Genomic DNA, 22662 nt, shown 5'->3' with positions numbered 1-22662 from the left:
CCATGTGAAACGATTATGTGCAAATATTAATTGAAATTCAAAATGAATTTAATTCTAGGTTCCAAGATCTTGTCTTAAGATCCACACCTGTGGAGTAGCGGTTAGCGCGTCTAGCCACGAAACCAGGTGGCCCGGGTTCGATTCCCGGTCGGGGCCAGTTACGTGGTTTTCCCTCAACCCAGTGTGAGCAAACACTGAGTAACTTTCGGTGTTGGACCCCGGACTCATTTTACCGGCATTATCACCTTCTCATTCAGACGCTAAATAACATAAGCTGTTGATAAAGCGTCGTAAAATAACCTACTAAAAATCTTGTCTTAATTGGAAAGAAGTTTAAAGATATAATAAATTCCTTTAACACCAGTTGAAACAATGTCATATAAGTTATAGGTGGGCCTGGTTGGCGCAGTTGGTATAGCGCAGGTCTTCTATGCCCGAGGTTGCGTGTTCGATTCCATGCCAGGTCGATTGCATTTAAGTGTGCTCATATAACCTCGGTAGTTGCGAGCGTCGTTAAATAAAACATAACATTTAACGATTTACAGCTCGGACTTATTGATCTTCAATGTGGCCTAAGAGCTTAAGATCTTTCGAATAATACTACTAGCCTGGTTGAGTTTTACAAGACTAAACATTAGCAATAATATCCATGACTACACAGGCTGGCTGTGAAAATGATTGCTATGTTTGGCTCAACATTTATATTTGTGAGCAATTGTTTTCTATAATCAACATTAATAAAGGCAGGCATCGAACATCTGTAACTGATGTTTCATTACGATCAGGAGGCTACTGTTTCTTTCAGCTGCCAACAGCATAAAACCTCGTTTTCATGTGCTAATAAAAATATACATATAACAAAATGATACTGTACTATTAAGTAGAGAGGCCTAAAACATTTCTGTTATTTCTGTAAAATATTTCTGTATTAATTAATAAGTCCAAGATAGTTTTGCAAACACTGAACGGGAATTCATTTCATGAACCTCGTAATAGTACTTCCTTTTGTGTAAGTTATATTTTGTACGAGAACACCACTTCTTCCAGTCCACCCTATACAGAGCGCAGCTATATCTGCATTCCGCTCATGAGCTATGAGCCTGTTCGGAGAGCGCAAACCTTGTGCAGGCCTGCACTAAGGTGTGATTTAGAATCCCGCGGCACACTCATTTACAACCTAAACCAGTGGTTTCCAACCAGGGAGGAATTTTTAGGGTTTTAGAGGAAATGTGTTTACTGAATGTTGCCATGTGCCGCGTTCCCTGGATGTTGACTCTTGTGGACTCACTTTTTTACTACTCTTTTCACTTTTATTTGTCAAATTTACTACGATAACCTTTACTATTTTCATTTTCTCGCGGCACACCGGTGCAAAATGGGTGCTGTAACGTATTAGGTCAGAGGTCCTTGTCTAGGTCTAGTAGAAGATCCCATATCAAACATACTGTAGCTCGCCGCCGTACAAGACGTCTGGACGTGATAAAAGGATTAGAGGGAATAAAATAGATAGGAATAACGACGGAAGAAACCTCTATAATGAACAGGGGTCAATCCTATGAAGTGAAAATATAAAGAGTCAGATAAAGTATATTGGGCAGCAGAAGAAATGTTAAATTATAGAATTGGCAAAATACATCCTATAGTTGCAAATTAGAACGTTAAATATTGTATATCTATAAATATTTATACAGTTTGTCACATCCTGCATCAAGGTTAAAGTAAATACCAACTAAAATAATTCGACAAATAGGGAAACAAAATTTAACCTCGGTAATGCCTGAAATTACAGTGATAATTATATCGCTGATAAAGAGCGTGGCGAATTTAGAATTTAAAAACCCTAGAAGCAAAATAGCGCAAAACAGTGATCATCAATACTATTGCCTTGCGACATAATAAGAAATTGTTTTCTCAATTTTTCTGTCCTCGATTAATGCATTGTTTCTTTCTCCAAGTTCGCAAAAAGACTTTAAATCTGCCTGAGAGAGAGAGAGAGAATTTAGCATAGATAAAAATAGTAGTAGTAGTAGTAGTAGTAAAGGGTGCGTCAGAAGGAACGGATGGATTTCAAACTATCGATACGCAACGAGGAGAGAGATATAGTGAGGGGGACCACGACTGTTGGGTCAGCCACAGAATGCAGTTTCAGTTGAGAATATGGTGTTGGTCTGGTGTACAACGTGCTTTCATCGTAGAGACATTTTTGAAAAATGAAGAGTCTGTGATCGCCACTCAGGACTCATTTCGACATCGGATGTCACGCTAGGATTCCAACTCGGAATACAATTTTGCGGTGGGTGGCTTCATTTCGTATCACAGGTTCAACATTAAAGAAGAAATTACCTGGACGAAATTCTATTGCACTGAGATTGTCCGAGGCTACGGTAAGATCTCGCTCCCTACGGCTTCTTTCTTTGGGACCATTTGAAGGCGTAAGTTTGTAAACATCGATCACATACACTGGACGAACTGAAGACAGCGATTCGTGAAGAAATCGTGGCAATTGCACCAGCTATGACTGTGAAAGTGATGGCGAACATCAGAAAACGCCTCGATGCCTGTATTGAAAGCCAAGGACATCATATGGATAATGTTGTTTTACATAAATAAACTGCATGTATTGGTGAATATGTTGATAACAATAAATTTTTGATTTGATGAAACTTTACAATTTTCTTGCCATGTGAAATCCATCCGTTCTTTCTGACGCACCCTGTAGTAATAATAACAATAATAATAACAGTAATAATAATAATAATAATAATAATAATAATAATAATAATAATAATCATCATCATCATCATCATAAAAAACTGGAAGTTAGAATTTATAGAACAGTTATATTACCGGTTGTTCTCTATGGTTGTGAAACTTGGACTCTCACTTTGAGAGAGAAACGGAGATTAAGAGTATATGAGAATAAGGTTCTTAGGAAAATATTTGGGGCTAAGAGGAATGAATTACAGGAGAATGGAGAAAGTTACACACCGCAGAACTGCACGCATTGTATTCTTCAGCTGACATAATTAGGAACATTAAATCCAGATGTTTGAGATGGGCAGGTCATGTAGCACGTATGGGCGAATCCAGAAATGCATATAGAGTGTTAGTTGGGAGGCCGGAGGGAAAAATACCTTTGGGGAGGCCGAGACGTAGATGGGAGGATAATATTAAACTGGATTTAAGGGAGGTGAGATATGATGATGGAGAGTGGATTAATCTTGCACAGGATAGGTACCGATGGCGGACTTATGTGTGGGCGGCAATGAACCTCCGGGTTCCTTAAAAGCCATTTGTAAGTAAGTATAATAATAATAATAATAATAATAATAATAATAAAATTAATTGATAGTTTTTTTTTAATTATTCAATTTAATAAACCCTATTTCACCCTGAGGTATATTAGGGTTATAGTTGGCATCAAAATACGTATTTTATAAGCAATAAACAATAATAAAATTATAATACAAAATTGTGGTCAAGGTTACAATTCACATGAATTATGTTCAAGAATGCACCTTAATGAAAGAATGGATCGTTTCATAAACCCTCAAGGCATGTCTCTATATTTATATCTAATGGTTATAGGAAGAAATATATATATATATATATATATATATATATATATATATATATATATATATATATAATAGCTATTAAACATGTTATTTTAGAAGCAATAAATAGCTATACTAAGAGATGGCTCAAAATTTACTAATTAAATACATTATTTAGTAACAAGAATTGGCAATAATCAGGTATTACAAGAAATGGCTCAAAATTAGAAATCAAAACCCTAATTAAAATAAAAATTAAAACCAATAGTACAATATTATAGTATGCGAAATTGAAGACTTACAGTTTCATTATAGTTGATTAGAACTAATACGATCTTTTTTCCCGGAATAATTTAACATTTTACAGTTTCACGAATATTCTATTCAAGAATGACATGAAATACTCATATGATTTGGAGTTGGTAAGTATATTGGTTAACGGTTTGGTAAATGTATAATTTAAAGCGTTCAGTAACAACTCAAGCTCGTATCTTTCACGGCAAAAGACTGGAGAATCATATAATACATGTTTGACATCTTGAGATTCCTCCCCACAAATGCAAGTTGCGTCGTCTTTAATATGGAATGTATTTAAGTATTCCCCGAATTTTCCATGCCCAGTGAAAAACTGTGTCAGTACGAAATTTGGCGTTATTACTTTACATTTATTACGATCATAGACCATTGGAAAATATAGTTCTTTTGTAAGAATTCTCTTATCACTATTGACCCAACTTTCGTTCCATTCTTGCATATAATGTTCTTTGGCTACTTTTTTATATATGATATCGGACATAAATTGTACGACAGTGGCACATCAGAGTTGGCTGCCATCTTTGCCAATTCATCGGCTCTCTCATTTCCAACTATCCCAGTATGCCCTCTGACCCAATTATACAAATATGGACGGCACTTTTTTATTATTAATGTTCTTATCTCTGAGGCTATGATGTTAGTGTTATATTTATCATTAATTGATATTACTGCTGACTGCGAGTCACTGTGACAGGGTTGAGAAAAACCCGGGTATTTAAAAAAAGACCCAACCCAGTGGGTTTTACTGGGTTTCTTTGGGTTTTTATGGGTTTTATTGGGTTTTTCTCTAATGAGTATTAAATAGTTCAATTTCGTAACTAAGTGATTCAAAACACCAACATATTCTAAGAACTACTTCATGAGCAAAAACTGGTAAATTAAATAAGCAAAGATTGGTAAATTATTATTAAATATTCTTAAGTTGGCAGCCTGCATATTATCAGAATACTTTAAGTATATGGTTGTTTTGTTTTCTGTGAATTGTGAAAATTCATGTTTTGCTGCAGCATTGGATTCAAATAAAGGTAAGTGTATCTTACTTATGAGTTTATCATTCTATATCTTTCCATAGTATATAATATTTACTGAACACAAATCAAATAAACTTAAAATGCTTTGTTGTGTACTTCTAACCTAAAAATTACCAACAATCTACCTATCAAAATCAGTGTAACAAAGAATAACCTCCTTTAGAATTGAATTTAATTAAATAACTTAGTTTAATTATTATTCTTACAGGTAAAATTCAACATCATGCCATTTGGGGCTGGAAGGAAGGGAGCACCAGAATGGTCAGAGGTTTTACATGATGATGATAAGAAGAAAGATTTTTGAAAGCATTGCAACGTTGAAGTCAGTGCTAAAATTGAAAGAATAAAATGTCACCTGAAAAAATGCACCATGAGAAACAAGAGAAAGGACTTAACTCTCCTAGAAATAGAGTTAGATGATTTAGCTGCACCAACACACAATAATAATAGTTCTATATTGGATTCTTCCTCTAGTGGCAGCAGCAGCAGTGCAATAGTAGTAAGTCATGCCAGTGAATATTCAGTCCCATTGTGAAGAAAACAGACCAGCCTGGGAGACTTCGTAATTAAAACCACTGATCAACAAAAAGAACAACTGGATCTTTTCATAGCAAAGTTCTTCTATGTTAATAACATAGCATTCAATGTAGCTTCAAGTAAAGAATACAAAGACATGATTCAAGCATTGCGGCCTGGTTATGTTGGTTCTGATCGCTTCAACTTAAGTGGAATATTACTTGATAAGGTTGCAGATGAAGTCGAGGCAAATATAAAACTTCAGTTACATGAACGTAATAGCATTGTACTGGTGCAGGATGGGTGGTCTAATATAAAGAATAACCCAATTATAGCAACTAGTATCCATACAGGGTAGCAGGCATTTCTACTAAACGCAATTGATTGTGAAGCCAACCAAAAAAACAGCTGAGTATTGTGCGGAGTCTTTAAAAAATGCAATTAAAATGTGTTTGCTGTTTGCACTGACAATGAAAATAAAATGCTAATAATGCGACAGCTTTTAAAAGAAGACCTGCCTGAATTATTGACATATGGTTGTTCTGCTCATTATGTTAATCTACTCGAAGAAGAAGAAGTAACACCAAAAAGTGTAATTAAGCATATTGCTGAAGTCCACAAGTAGTTTCGGAACCACCATCAACCACATGGTTGGTTAAGAGAAAAGAAAGGTCTTATGCCACAACTCCCAAATTCCACTAGATGGAATTCCCAACATGATTGTCGGCGTACTTTCATTGATAATTATTCTAAATATGTAGAAATTATGACAGAGCACTTTGAAGAAGTTCCTGCAAATATTAGCAAAATCTTAGATAATGCTGTAATATATAAGGATGCCACTTATCTTCTTCGTCAACTGTCTGAGGTTTGTAGAGTCCTGGATCGTCTTCAAGCAGGCAACACAAATATTGCACAAGCTGTAGAACTTTGGATTGATCTCCTAGAAAATCCTGACATGGAACCATATAAGAATGCAATTAAAAAACGAAAGGAACAAGCACTAGAGCCCTTCCACTATCTTGATAATATGCTAGATCCAAGATTCAGAGGGGCTAGAATATCTGCAGATCAAGAGGAAAGTGCAGAAAATTGGCTCACAGGGATTCATCCAGAGTGGGTGACAAGTGTTATGTCTTTTAGGATTGCTGATTCTGATTATTTTCCTGCTACTATGTTTTCTGACGCAGTTGTACAACAGTGCAGTCCAAACAAATGGTAGAAAATAATGGAATTGAAAACAACAAAAAAGGGGAACTTGCCAACAGGATTTATTAGCTTTGTGAAAAGTTTAATTTCTTGCCCTGCCAGCACTGCATCCATTGAGAGAATCTTCTCCACCTATGGGCTTGTTTGGTCAAAGTTAAGAAATAAGTTAGGAGAGGAAAAAGCTGAGAAATTAGTGAAGATCTACAGATTTCTGCATGTTAAGAAGAACTGAATTGTGATGTAGTTAATATTAATACCATTCTACAATAAAACACCGTCTTAATAAAAGTAATTTTTTCTTTATAATGAAACATTACCTAATTAGTAACTTCTGCTGACAAATTGTTATAGTAAATAAATATGATGCATCTTTTTGTAATATTTTATGTTGATTAAATTGTGAGAAAAAAATATATGGGTTTTATTGGGTTTTGTGTCAGGTTTTATTGAAGGATTTAAAAAAAGCCCTATGGTTTTTTTGGGTCGGTTTAAATTACAACAACCCTGCACTGTGAACGCAAGCGCTGTAACCAGACTGACTAAACCATTTGATTGCTTCTCGCAAAGCTAATAGTTCCGCCTGAAACACTGAGCACTCTGAGGAGCGTCTGAAGATGCAGTTAATATTATAATCATAATATTCTTAATATCAGAAAGTAGTTTATTTAAAATAATAGTTTTGGGAATTAATGAAAAGATATAATCTTTTTTCTGAAGTTTTAAAAGGTGTTCCTTATTTTTGGTTTACAAGACCAATATTTTTGTTAAATTATTAAAACTAATGAAAATTATATTTTTTTCTATTAGGCTGAGGTGTGTTCGCTGTCGTTCCTGTAGGCAACAAAGGCACAGCCAACTTTGGCATTTTGATTCGACAGTTTATCCAAACGCAATCCATCTGTATCGATCAAACAATCATGGGAATCTGCATCACAAATTTCTTTGAGACAGGGTATGTATAAAGATGGATGCCCTGTCTGGAGAGGATTTGCTGGTTCTTCTACACGGAGATGTGTCAAAAACTGAGGGATTTTTCGGCCTTGTTTTATATTGCTGATGTTTGCTTTAAATTCACAACCAAATATAATGGTTCAATATTTGCTATAACCTGAGAGGCTGCAGTAGATATTGTACGATATCCTCGGATGATATCCTCGTTGAATCTGAAACAGTTTTTCTTGCGCCCATTTTTTCTGTAATATATGTTGAAATGCTGCCACACAGTAAAGAACCATAGGTTCTACTGCTCCCCGATACATTATCCTTAGTACAGAGGAGTTAAGGCCCCATGTGGGTCTAGTTGCAGCGGGGAGAGCAGAAAGTAGCTTGTTAGCTTTACCAGCAATGTGTTGAAGATGTGGACGGAAAGTCAGGCGCTTATGTAGGACTATGCCTAAGCACTTAAGTTCATCAACTAGTACAATGCTTGTGTTATCCACAGAGATGCTTATCGGTTCTATTTTTCTTTTTCTTCTAGTTAGCATTGCTGATGTTTTGGACGCATTGAAGTTGAGTTTGTTTGTCTTGCCCCACATGTGGACGGCCGCTAGTGCTTCATTGCCTATGTCCTCTAAGTGCCTAAATGTGCTTGATTTTGCAATTATTAGAGCATCGTCGGCGTAAGCGTGCAACGTGCATCCTTCAGGGAGTCGTTGTTGTAGCAGATCATCATAAAGCATAATCCAGAAACCTGGACTGCATGCTGATCCTTGTGGACATCCTCTCGTCACATTCTTGATAATGGCCTCGTCGTTTATGGTGAGCTGACTTCTGCGGTCTTCGAAATAGTTTTTAACTATTCTATATAAATTTCTAGGACATTTTTTAAGTTTTAGTTGATGGAGTATTTTTGGCCACCAGGCATTGTCAAACCCACCTGATAGTCCAAGGAGATTAATAGTCCAATTTCTTTGTTTGAGTATACCTCCTGTATCCAATCTACAACTTTACAAACTGCCAATTCTGTCGATTTCAGCGGCATGAATCCAAACTGAAGTTCACTGAGGGAACTGTTGCTTAGTAAGTGATACATAATGCGATCTATGACGAGTTTCTCTAGGCATTTTCCCAACACAGGCAGCAAGCTGATTGGTAGGAAAAAAGAGGTAGTAACTGTGTTGCTACTTTGAAATTTCGGTATACCTTAACTACACCGAGTTTCCAGCAATCAGGGAAAACCCCGAGCTCCAAACATTTATTATACAGATTTAATAGAACATTTGCCGATAGTCCATAAAGTCCCGGAGCCTTAAGATCATTTTGCTTCAGAATTATGCGTTCCACTTCACGAGGTGTGAAGTATAAATCATCTAACGTATCTGGCTCAGCATCTGTTCTTGCACGAATTACTTTTTGGACATCATTATCATCTGTGTCATCCGGAAAAAATTTGCTAGCCAGGGCGTTTGCAGTGTCTTTTGCATGTATAGTGGTTCCATTTTCCGTTTCCGTGTTGTTAGCTTTTTTAAAAAAAATTTGTGGTTTCCGAGAGTGTTTATATACAATACCCCAGGGGTTTGTTTGTGTAGAACAAAAGATTTTCCAACTGTTTGCTTTCGCTTGCGACATCATCAATCTGTATTGAGATTTGACCTTGTTGTAGATTTCTTCATACTTCACACGAAGAAGGTCACACTTAACTCGTTTATACCTTCGGTGACATGCGAGGACACGTTTTCTCATTATTGTACTGTAAGTTCAGTGTTCCACCAGTAGTTCTTCAAAGGTTTCTGGCTTAGTTTTGGTAGATGGGCATCACAAAGTCGTGCTAGAACATCCGTGAGTTTTTTAGTAACAATATTTAACTCGGAAGAATTATTAACATTTTGTAGCTCTGCTGATACTGGTTCGAGTTTTCGAGTAGCTGATTTTTTTAAATGCTCCCACAGTACATTTTTTGTTCTATACTTGTTAAATACATACCCTCAATGTTGCCACATGTATTTAATGATGTGTTTATTTTGGTAACAATCAGACTGTGGTCTGAAAGGGATGCCTTGTCGCTCACTCTCCAGTCAGTAATATATGGTAACATTATAGGATTACATACACTCAGATCTATAAAACTAATAGAATTTCCGCGTCTATATGTTGGCGTGTTGCCCTCATTAAGGGTGATAAGGTTGCTGATAGAACAAAAGTCATACAATTTTTTGCCGCGGTCGTCAGTAATTGGACTTGACCATGCTGTATGTTTTGCATTTATGTCCCCTATAATTAGTAGGGGGTTCCCATTTACCGCTTGACATATTTTAGTTAGTTCTTCTATTTTGTGGTCCGAATTAGAGTCACAATATATATTACATATATATAAACTGATAGTATTTATAATAATGTTTACCATAACCAGATAGATTTGTAGGACTTGCTTTTTGGTCATGTACACACACACTATACCCTATATTGAGGGTTCTGAAAGAAGTGTATGGAATGTATTATTACTCTTATCTATACAGCCATTTTATTTAATTATATTAATTTATTCAAGATTGTTCCGCAAGTTCCATGAGTTCTTGTGTATAATGTGAACTACAATAAAGGAATTACCTTCCATAATTCATTTAAATTTATTAGGTGTCCGGCTAACTCAAACCGTAGAACAAATGGCTACGGCCTGGAATGTTCTGAGTACAGGGTCTCTAAGCCCCCCAGGACATACTTCTAACTTTGCCTTTAACTAAAATGGTATTTTGACATATTTAACACTCTTACTGAAATTATGACAACATTTATATTCGTAATAGGACACCTATTAAAGTTCTAGACATAATAGCAATTATTTCATACACATTATTTATTTCTACCCTACTCTGATGAGTGTTTAATATATCCCTCACAAATTAAATCTTATGTACATATATTGTCCACACCTGTGGAGTAACGGTTAGCACGTCTAGCCGCGAAACCAGGTGGCCCGGGTTCGATTCCCGGTCGGGGCAAGTTACCTGGTTGAGGTTTTTTCCGGGGTTTTCCCTCAATCCAATATGAGCAAATGCTGGGTAACTTTCGGTGTTGGACCCCGGAATCATTTTCACCGGCATTATCACCTTCATCTCATTCAGACGCTAAATAACCTAAGCTGTTGATAAAGCGTCGTAAAATAACCTACTAAAAAAAAGAAGTACATATATTAACAATTTAATGTGCGACATATTGTGAATTTATTATTGTGGTTGCAATACCATTAACACTGTAAGTTTAAAAAGAGATTAACTCTTGATAAATACGAGTAACGTTGTGATCTGTATCACTTAAAACCGATATCCTAATGAAACAGGTGGAATTGTATGGATACTATTACGTACATTTAAATGGGATTGTTCTAAATTAGGCAGAAAGAAGTGATGGCTTATTCGGGGAACTCGAAGGTTGTATCTGCACACGCCTCCAGTTGAAAAAAGGCGTGGGAAGGCTTATCTATACTTTGGGGTATTAATGTTGATTAAATGCACCTTTTTTATACACCTGAAAATAGGAAGCGATGTAGGTATTATAAGTAATGAAAAATTTCGGGTTGCAAAATAATACCTCTCCTCTAGTGCCCCATCATCAAGCAATAGTGTAGGTTTTAATTATGTGAAATTACCCTAAACGATTACTACACTTTACCCACCACAATGTCCACTTGAAAACTGTTATAATCTTTTAATAGTTCTAAGTTTTTTTTATTTCACTAGCAATGGAAATAGTGCAGCAAAAGCTTTTCGGATTAAGACACACTGTCACTTATGGTGAAACAACCATTCTTATACAGCCGATGTTAAAATCATCAAATCAATATATCATCCATTATGTGATGAATTAATAATTGCATTGAATTGAAAATTCATTGGTGATTATTTACAGCTAAACATTTTGAACTAAGACATAATTTCAGGAAGAATTCTGATCCTTACAGACGTTTTAACTGCTTTCAAACTTGGATAATTAGGTTTATACTACACAATTGGTAGGGTATTGTGAAAATGTGGTAGAATTTTCAGCTCATTGCATTAAGTAGTTCGAGAGAAAATGGGGAAATATTTGCAAAGAAATTTAAGAAACTGGATTTAATGATTAATTAATTTAAAACTTGCAAATTTGTATAATAATAGTAATATAAGATGTTTGGTTCGCAACCCATAGCCTCAGAACCCCTGATTTAATACATGAAAGTTAAATTGATTATCAGGTTATTAAGGTAATCTACAGGAAAATTGAAAGTTCGGTACACCTGCAATTATGGAGATAGTTACAACCAGAAAGTAGTATGAATAACAAAATTGAGAAAATTAAGGTTAAGGCACATTCAGAATGAAAATTAAACATGACGTAAGCGTTAACTTAACGTTACAGTAAAATCAAGAATTCATACCATCATTCACGATGGGAACATAAACATAACAGCAAACATACTTGGTAACCATGGAAACATAACAACCACGCTATTTCCTCATATTCTGTCGTATACTTCAGCGCTCCACGATTTTGTTCTGTTTGCAAATCACGTAAGCATATGCATGGAAGTTTGGAGTTTGCAAACTTTCATGTTAACGTCTTACGTTAATGTTTATGTCAATGCTTATGTGAATCATTGTGAATGATCCCATTTGGTAGCCTGGGCGCAAACTTCTGTGTTTGTGTTACGGTTATGTTTAATTTTCATTGTGAATGGGCCTTTAGACAACATACTTTAGAATAAGAACGAATATGACTTGAGCAAGAGGCTTCTTGTTATGTTGAGGATAGTTTGAGGCTTATTATTATTATTATTATTATTATTATTATTATTATTATTATTATTATTATTATTATTATTATTATTTAATTGTTTTATGTTTCCATAATATTTTCTGAATTCTGACTGCAATTACAAACGTGATGTAATGAAAACTTATATAATTAATAAATAATTTTACACCAAAGCAAGGCGATTTCGATTTAAATGCATGCGAGGAAGAGAAATCCATGGATTTAAAGCGTACACATAAAATCTGACTCAATACTGGAGAGAACGCTTTTTATTAAATATTACTTTTTCGTTCTTAATACTGGGAACAATGTTGGTGTTGTTTATTGATTTATATATGAAGTATATATAATATTTTATGCACGAAAAGATTCGACTAATTTTTGGTATGATTGTTTGTATATTCATTATAGGCCTAATGCTCTTTTCGTTATGGCTGTTGTCCTTTCTTTCATATTTTAGTTGATCGACTAAATGTACATTTCTAATTCTGATTTCTACTATTAAGTGAATGTAGCAACTGATTCTATGACTTGTTTAATTAAAATAAACGGATATCTTCAAGGAAAGTACAACATATTTATTGCATAACTGTCATGGAACGCGATGTTCAAATTCGTTCAGCGAGATAGATCTTAAGAGAAAAGGAAACGTATGTAATCTTCGAGATCTCAAAAACGGAAAATGGTTATATAAATATTTCTTCGCTTTTAATATTGAAAATGTTTTTGGCTCTATAAGAAAATGTTTACACTGTATTTAAGTGTTAATTTCGATAGGCTATATGAGAGATGTTACTAAGGTTTACTTGCGCTGCGAAAGAATTAATTTTATTTGGTCTGTGGACTTGACAGTTTCGGCTTTTGAAGTATATTGCACAGCTGTAAGCACGCTTTAAAACCCGCATGAAACTGTGGAACACGAGTTCAATTTCACAGGATTGCAGGGTTAGTGAGAGGGATATTTTTATTTAGGGACGAGGTTGCTGAGATTAGATAGTGCAGTGTGGTACGGACCACGCCCTAGTGACGCCCGCTGTGTCCATTCGGGGTGGCTGAATCAATAGCACCACCGCCACCATGCCCTAAACACTAAATCGCGACGCAACCCCCTCCTGCATTAATGAAGCCTGCACAGAAACTGTCAAGATGTGAAAGCTTTCAGTTTTCCTATCTGGAGTCCATGTGGCGCGTAATCGTTTGCACCACGCTGCAAGGTCCTCCCATCGGAACAGCAATTCATAGTTTCCAAGTTGAACTGCCCGACACCCCTCTGCCTCGATGTTTAAAGCAGCTGGCTTACAGTGCATCTCTCCAATGCGTAACATACAAGCATTTTGCGACTCAAACTTGGTTATTCAACATGTTGTCTGTAATACAGTTAGGCGTACTGTCATAACTAGAATCCTGCGTTTGGTTACCTAAAGCTTCCAAGCAATCCGCAACAGTTTAGATATATATGGAGTATATCTTGACTGCATCTAACGCTACTTAGTTCAGGTCTGCTGTTCAGTGAACATACGAAAACAAAACAAAGTTAAGCTGTTCGAAATGAGTGCTCCAACAGAAGAATTTGGTAGCAAACAGATCACTAAGAAAGAGGGAAATATATTTTATCACAATGAAAGAAAAATTTTTCATGTCAAACAATTAAAATGTTTACAGTTATTTATTTCAATGTGTGAAGACTTGTAAAGCACACAACCATCATTATTTATTTTAAGTTTTTGCTTATATTGATATTCTTTCATTTCCTAATACCAAACTTTAATTAGATCTAAAGTATCCAGATGCGTTTGAATTATTGTAGACCTCGAGGATAGACAAATTCAGGGCACTTGAATTGTTTATTGAGTTCAATGTTTTTTAAGACTTCGATTTCTTTTATGTCACTATGACTAAGCCATAACGTTAAGAAAAGCGGTTGTAGTAAAAAAAATTGAACGTGCTTTTTATATTAATATCGTTACATTTGTTGTGAATCTCAAGATATTTGGTACATAGCTTCACAGCGTTTCTGAAAGGATGTGCTTGCATTGCATAGATATTTGATATTGTTTAAAGTTGATACAGCGTCGTTAAATAACCAACTAAAATAAAAAATAAAAATATTCTTTAATATACAGTGCGGTTGAAAAGTCTCTCGGCAACTCTATTAGTTCTAGTAACCCTAAAATACAATTCTGTAGAAAGTTGGCACTCCCCATTCATTCCGGTTTGACAACCTCACACTCTCAGTTCATCATATACTTAGAGGTCAGTGCTCTCACTTGAATTCTCTACCAAATACATTTGAATTTTCTACGTAGGGGATTCTCGGCTACATAAGCACTGCGGAGAGACTTTCCGATCGCACTGTATTTTAGTAAATGTATCTTAATGTTAATTTGAATGGTTTTGTCAATGCATTTGTGGACAAAATGTGGTAGCTCTGAAAATAAATGGGCTGGCTTCTGATTTTTTCTCCTTTTTTTTTTTTTTTTTTTTTGTACATGAGTACTATTCCTGTTGTACACCGACTTATACACACAGGTACACGAATAAGCAGATGTAAGCTCTCAGTACCTGAGCGTGCAGGGAGAGTAGCAACGTAAACTGTTTACTCGCAACTTGTTATTCGTACCAAGGGAAGCTATGTAGTATGGTCGATGTACACCTAACTACCTAACTTGTATTCGAAGTAATCAAATGCGTGACTTTAGTCATGGATAATGCCAGTTTTGGGGCAAAAGTTAATTGGATTGTGTTTTGATAAGTAATTAATCTAATCTTCGAAGTAAAGATCGTTAGATTCCATGATCTTAACCCAACTTTCAGCAAAGTTTTTCCTCCTGCGAGGGTACTAGTTTCTAGTTTTTGATGCGAAGAATTCGGTGATACTCATTTCAACGGCTTCCAAGTTTTGAAAATTTCTTCCACGTGAAAGTGGGCTGTGGATCGAAACAGATCTGAAGGCTTAATATTAGGTCAGCAAGCGGGGAGTGATACCCTTTCGATTTCTGACAGTTTCTGGATTCTTAAGGCTGGTTCACAATAAACAGGGAACGGAAACGACGACGAGAACGGAAATATTCCTAAAATAAATGTATTTAAATGTGAACATTCACAATAGTTAATTGTGATTGTTCCATTCAAATACATTTATTTTAACATTATTCATTCTCCTTGTCGTTTCCGTTCCCGATTTATTGTGAACCAGCCTTTACTGTGGTTGTTCGAACGGTATGGAGTCTCGCATTATGCTGTTGCAAGAAAATTAAATTTCGATTACCTAATGCTTGATATCTATCTCTCAGAACTTCATGAACTCGTTCCAGCTGTTGCTAAGATTTTATCTGGGGCTTTTTCAATTTGTAACCACAATTAGAAGTTAGTATTGTCCTAGTACCTACACTTCTGACGACGTAGAACCTGTAGTTGATGAGAAACACGAAGTTGAAGATAACGATATTTCCAAATTGTCTTTAAACACCAGCGTCCTAATATGTCCCCTTCACCGTAAATTTAAACAAAGCTCCAAAATCTTTTGCCTATAAAATGGATAAATGAAGTATAGGCTGCAGTCCTATTATCATTATTATATGTAGCTCAGGAAATAGTAACGCAGTGACACCACATATAGGTATTTTTGTTCGAGTCAATATACTACAGAAGGTACGCGTAACTCAGAACTAGGTGCAGCTACCAGTTTATATTTTTTCGGAAGTTCATTTTAGAGTTTATACTTTCAGCTTATTAATTCTCTGATAAATATATACTAACAAATATGTAAGTGACGTTTGAGGAATCGGACGTAAAGGATTCAATTCTTAGAGAATAATAACTAAAATAAAATTTATCCTTCACTTAAAACATTTATTAACAATTTTTTTTTTGAGAAATCTAAAAGTACATTTTGAAATATTTAAAATTATATTAACAATAATGTGTATATCGTTCAATTATTACATACTTTATCTCATAATATCCAATGTCCTCTACATCTTCATGTTCACGTACAAAGATCTCTTTATATATTTTTACCCCACGAACTATAGTAATAAATTAACATTTCATTTATTTTCCCTTTAGCTGTAAACGTTACAATTAGGAGAATAGGGTAATAACCACAACAACTTAATTAAGTTTTTGTTTCGTTAGAGTTAAGTATTCTTAAGTGTGCATTAACCCTGAAACACAACTTGTGTAATGAAATTCTCTTTGTCTCTCTCTTTCTCTTTTGATATGAACTCAACGAACTCACTGTCCAGCTACATTATAAAATCCCTATTACGTCCCATAAGATACTAAGAGTGCTGAGACCGGGAACATCCAAAGAATTATGGTAGGTAATTGGCAGAGTGATGGTAAAGGATATTTGAATACACCAAGGACAAAAAATTTGATGTCAAGGCAAAGTACTTGATGTAATTTTAAGCGATTAGTTAATGAGAATGTACAAAACTGCGAAATTGTATAATATCGATTGAATTTGAGATATACTGGGCGAGATGAGTGTGAGGAGTCCCATTAGGATAAATAACATTGTTATGAAGCCTAAAATCTCACGCCCATACCACTGATAATGGGCATGTTGTGCTACAGATGTAGCCACGCAGGAAGACGTCTGGCCGCGCATGCGTATTTCACATTAATCCAACTCTTGTCGCAACCCTACCCCAAAATACATCTGTTAGATCTCCGTTTACATGCATAATCATTTATGACAGTAGGTACTGAAAGAAGCATGTGGTATAAGAGTTCACTTACCAAATAGGGAAAACAGTGCCTTATTTAAATGACTGATGTAGAATAGTGATGAAAACAAGAAGGACCACCTAAGGACCACGACAAAGACAATAAGAACCAGATAAGATCACAAAATGGACGACAAGGAAAACGATTAGGACCACGTCAACAACCACAGTAAGGATCACGGTAAGACAACACTGACTACGATAACGATGACGACATGAACCACGACAAGGATCAAGATAAGAATTATAGGCTATGGACTACGACAAGCACCATAGCCTTGTCGTGGTCCTTTTCGACACCCATGTCGTGATCCATGTGGTCCTTGTCGTGGACCTTGTCGAGGTCCATATCGTAGTTCTTGTTGTGGTTCTTTTCGTGATCTCTATCTCGATTCTTGTTGTCATCCTTGTCGTGATGTTCATTGTGATGCTTGTCATGGTCCTTCTTGTTAATCTTGTCATAGTCCTTGTTGTGTTTTACATGATCATTATCGTGGTCCTTGTATTTGTCACGTTCGTTATTCTGGTTTTTTGTAGTATTTGTTATGGACATTATTGTGGTCGTTGTCATGTACCTTATAGTGATCCTTATCGTGGTCCACATCTTGGTCTCTATCGTAAGATTTGTCGTGGTCTATTTCGTTGTCTTTGTTATTATCGCAGTCCTTGTTATTGTCGTGGCCCTTATTGCCTTTGCCATGGTCGTACATTCGTCATTTCAAAATAACATTGTTGTCTCCATTTGACAAGTGACTTTTGTCGCAGGTAGTAAATCTAGTCTGCAATGAAAGGTCCTACAAATTAATGACATTCTGATCGATCACAGAGGTTTCTCGTGTGTCGAACGCTATGAAATATTTCAGGTGACCTTTAACGTGTTCCAAAACCTTCTCGAGGAGAAGTCAGCGTTCTCACTCTCACGTTTGTGCCTTCGGAATGTTTTTCTGAATGGCCCGGACTTTGACTCCAAACTTTGACGTGGACGAGAACTGGTAGAAAATTTTGTCTTAAGCCTTTTTTTCAGGGGTAGGATTATTTTATGTGCCGGAATACTTATGACACGGATCTCACAGCTTTAAGTTCTTCATGCGAAGCCACGCTAAAGACTTTAATCGCCTCAATCACGTTTGAAACCTTTAACCTCGAGTCCAAGGGCAGGCGTGGTAATCACTAGACCTCTGAGGACCACCTAAATTCGTCATAAAGTTAACACAACCAATTATTTGACTAATGGTAAGCTGACAAGGCGATCAAAGACAAGTGAAAGAAATAAGAATATCTTAAAGCTTGTGAAGTGTCTCTGAATTGTTGACAAGAAGAAAAGCAGATTATTTTTTCCGTTGTAGTTTCAAAATAAAATAGAATAAAAACAATTAAAGTGAAAATAAATTATTCTGATGATTCATAAAGCATTCATTCGACAACTGTTTTATATTAGTTTCGCTTCCAATTAGGCTGGTCAACAGTCATTTTGCGCCAGACATAAAACTAACATATTCTTATTAATTTCGACCTCCTAAATTAAAAAAAAATTACAAGCAAAATCTTCCATCCGTTCGGGTTTTCGAGACAGACAATATAATTAATTTTCTGTGCATTTTATTTAAAAAAAATCGGTTAAAACGAGCGTTGAGGGACTTCCGCCGATTTTGGAATAGACACCGACCTACTTAGGTTAATTTAAATTAAGAAACACGCCAAACGAATTATCTTTGCACCAAAAACGGCTGTTCCCTGGACCAAATTATCGTATTTTATAACTATTTAAATGCAACAGAAGTCAGAAGTCTTACTAAAATCGGCGGACGCCCCTCAACGGTCGTTTCACCATAAAATCATCGCATTTCGTGTTAACTACATTGTTTTACAAATGTGACGACCCATTTTGTGAAATCAATATTAGAATAAGTAGACCACCATGTTAGAAGCACTTGTAGAAACGAAAATTATTTTGTGCGAGATCGTGCGTATTTGCTTGTTTTCCGCACAGAACCAATACGGTTTAAGTGTGAAATACCACATTCAGTATTCCCTACGTAACACACATAACAATTTCCCTCATCTTACCGCTTAAGCGCCATATTCATTTTACTGCTTTAGCCTTTTAACATATTATTTTTAGAGACGTTTAACATAGTAATAATTATAAATTGGAAACTTACCAATGCAATTTCACCTAAATTGCAATGTTAATTATTGTTTTTAAATATTTGTAAAAATTAAGTAAAGTCTACAACTCCACAAAACTTATTGCATTCCTGATACAAGTAACATTAAGGAAGCCGTGAAAAAATCAACAAGATTCCAGATGCTGATGTTATTACTGCAATATGTTATATAAATAATATTGTTAAATTATTAAAATGAAAAAATAAATTATTACATAACCTTACCGTTCGTTTTAAGTTCGCAGACGTATATCACGGCCTGCTGGAGTATAGTAAACACAGAAAACATTTTGTAGCAACAATGTTGAAGAAAGATATTTTGGTTTTCCGAAGTTGCCTCATTAAACAGAAACCAAGATGGAGATTTCATTGCAACTAATTAGAAATTCGTCTTTCAGGTATGTAATAATCGATCTTCGCACAAAATAATGTACGATACACGAACGGTATGTTTGTTTTCATGTTCGAGGAAAAGATTGAAAAAGCTCAACTACGTTTCGCTTTTTCAATCTTTTCCTCGAACATGAAAACGTCAACATACCGCTCTTGTATCGTATATTACTATTTTGTGCGAGATCGTGCGTATTTGCTTGCTTTCCGCACAAAACCAATACGCGGTAAGTGTAAAATAACACATTCAGTATTCCCAACGTAACACACATAACAATTTCCCTCTTCTTACCGCTTAAGCGCCACATTCATTTTACTGCTTTAGGCTTTTAACATACCGGTATTATTTTTAGAGACGTTTAACATAGTAATGATTATAAATTGGAAACTTACCACTGCAATTTCACCTAAATTGCACTGTTAATAATTGTTTTTAAATATTTGCGAAAATGAAGTAAAGTCTACTACTCCACAATAGTAATATACGTTACAAGAGCGGTATGATGACGTTTTCATGTTCGAGGAAAAGATTGAAAAAGCGAAACGTAGTTGAGCTTTTTTAATTTCCGAGAACATGAAAACAAACATACCGCTCTTGTAACGTACATTATTTTGTGCGAAGATCGTTTACTACATACCTGAAAGACGAATTTCTAATTAGTTGCAATGAAATCTCCATCTTGGTTTCTGTTTAATGTCGGCAACTTCGGAAAACCAAAATATCTTTCTTCAACATTGTTGCTACAAAATGTTTTCTGTGTTTACTATACTCCAGCAGGCCGTGATATACGTCTGTCTTTTTTCCCCCCAGTCTATAAATGCGAACTTAAAACAAACGGTAAGGTTATGTAATAATTTATTTTTTCATTTTAATAATTTAACAATATTATTTATATAACATATTGCAGTAATAATATCGGCATCTGGAATCTTGTTGATTTTTTCACGGCTTCCTTAATGTTACTTGTATCAGGAATGCAATAAGTTTTGTGGAGTAGTAGACTTTACTTAATTTTTGCAAATACTTAAAAACAATAATTAACATTGCAAGTTAGGTGAAATTGCAGTGGTAAGTTTCCAATTTATAATTATTACTATGTTAAACGTCTCTAAAAATAATATGTTAAAAGCCTAAAGCAGTAAAATGAATATGGCGCTTAAGCGGTAAGAAGAGGGAAATTGTTATGTGTGTTACGTTTGGAATACTGAATGTGGTATTTCACACTTACCGCGTATTGGTTCTGTGCGGAAAACAAGCAAATACGCACGATCTCGCACAAAAGTTATTGCATTCCTGATGCAAGTAACATTAAGGAAGCCGTGAAAAAATCAACAAGATTCCAGATGCCGATGTTATTACTGCAATATGTTATATAAATAATATTGTTAAAATATTAAAATGAAAAATAAATCATTACATATTCTTACCGTTTGTTTTAAGTTCGCATTTATAGACTGGGGGAAAAAAAAAGACAGACGTATATCGCGGCCTGCTGGAGTATAGTAAACACAGGAAACATTTTAAAGCAACAATGTTGAAGATAGATATTTTTGTTTTGCAAATTTGCCGTCATTGAACAGAAACCAAGATGGAGCTTCCATTGCAACTAATTGAGGCGCTGACATGGGAAAGGTAGTAACTGCCAAAAACAAAATTTTTCAGGGGAAGCAAAAAATAAATTTATGAACACTTTCTCACTTACATTATTACAGAAACTGCTTTAAATGAAAGGGATACACTCATGTTTGTGTTACATATGAAATTTGAAAAGTCTGGCACAGATTTGTCTGTGAAATCCTATATTATGAAAATACATCATTGAAATCAATCCTTAGCCAAACTGATAATTAACGTTATTTTTACATTATGCACAAATTTTTCGGTAAAATGCATGATACTTTTCATCGAGGAAGTCTAACATAGATAACAAGTCTCTCTCTTTTTGGCATCAGGGAGACTGGTCTTCTTTCAAGGCGTTGCAAGCACTGCAAGTTAGTGACTGAGGTTATAGACTGTCCTTTTTAAAAAATCCTGTGCTCTGTCCACATTTCAAGGTCATTAAATGACTGTCTTGTTCTTATTAGAGGAAAATCAGCTCTTGAGAGTCTAATCCAGTTGAGGGTGCTGATTTTGATAGGAGTTATATTCAAAAACTTGTCACATTCTGCAGAAAAGTCGAAGAAATCCTCATCCTTCATCATTATTATATTATTAGGCCTTACCTCTTCTGGAACCATGGTCTTGCATCTTTTTTTTTCTTTTCTCTATGATGCCAAATTCCCTATCAAATGGCATGTAGGAATGTTCTGAAACCAGGAATTTCAAGTCAACTGAATCAAAATGTTTCTTGGCAGTAATGTAAATCAGGACCATTACAATCATCCGGTTCTTATTCTTCCCTGCACAGTTATCAGGCCATATTTGTCTAGAGTCTAGACACATTCTGAGGTTGTAAAAGGAGTTACTACCTTCTCCGCGCCAACAGCTGTGCACATACAACTTACAACATTTAATGACTACGTTTCCAACTTCGTTTCATTACATACGGACATACTACCTTCTCTGTGCCATTGGCATGGCCATTTATACCTTATTTTATTTCAAGGAGTGCAGTTCGGTGTTCAAAGGAGCCACTGAACTGCACTCCTTGAAATAAAATAAGGTATACTGCCTTCTCAATGAAAAACCTAAAAATTCGAATTTTTGGCAGTTACGACCTTTCCCATGTCAACGCCTCAATTAGAAATTCCTCTTTCAGGTATGTAATAAACGATCTTCTCACAAAATAACGTACGATACACGAGCGGTATGTTTGTTTTCATGTTCGAGGAAAAGATTGAAAAAGCGAAACGTAGTAGAGCTTCTTTTAATTTCCGAGAACATGAAAACGTCAACATAACCGCTCTTGTAACGCATATTACTATTATTGCCCTTTTACGAGTCTACAGTCTTATATGAAGGGGGAGAAGCAGGTTAGAGGTATGGATTCTCTTGAGTTTGCCTGATTTTACT

This window comes from Periplaneta americana, chromosome 8 (genome assembly GCF_040183065.1).
Source record: "Periplaneta americana isolate PAMFEO1 chromosome 8, P.americana_PAMFEO1_priV1, whole genome shotgun sequence".
NCBI lineage: Eukaryota > Metazoa > Arthropoda > Insecta > Blattodea > Blattidae > Periplaneta > Periplaneta americana.
Note: the sequence above shows the minus strand (reverse complement) of the source record.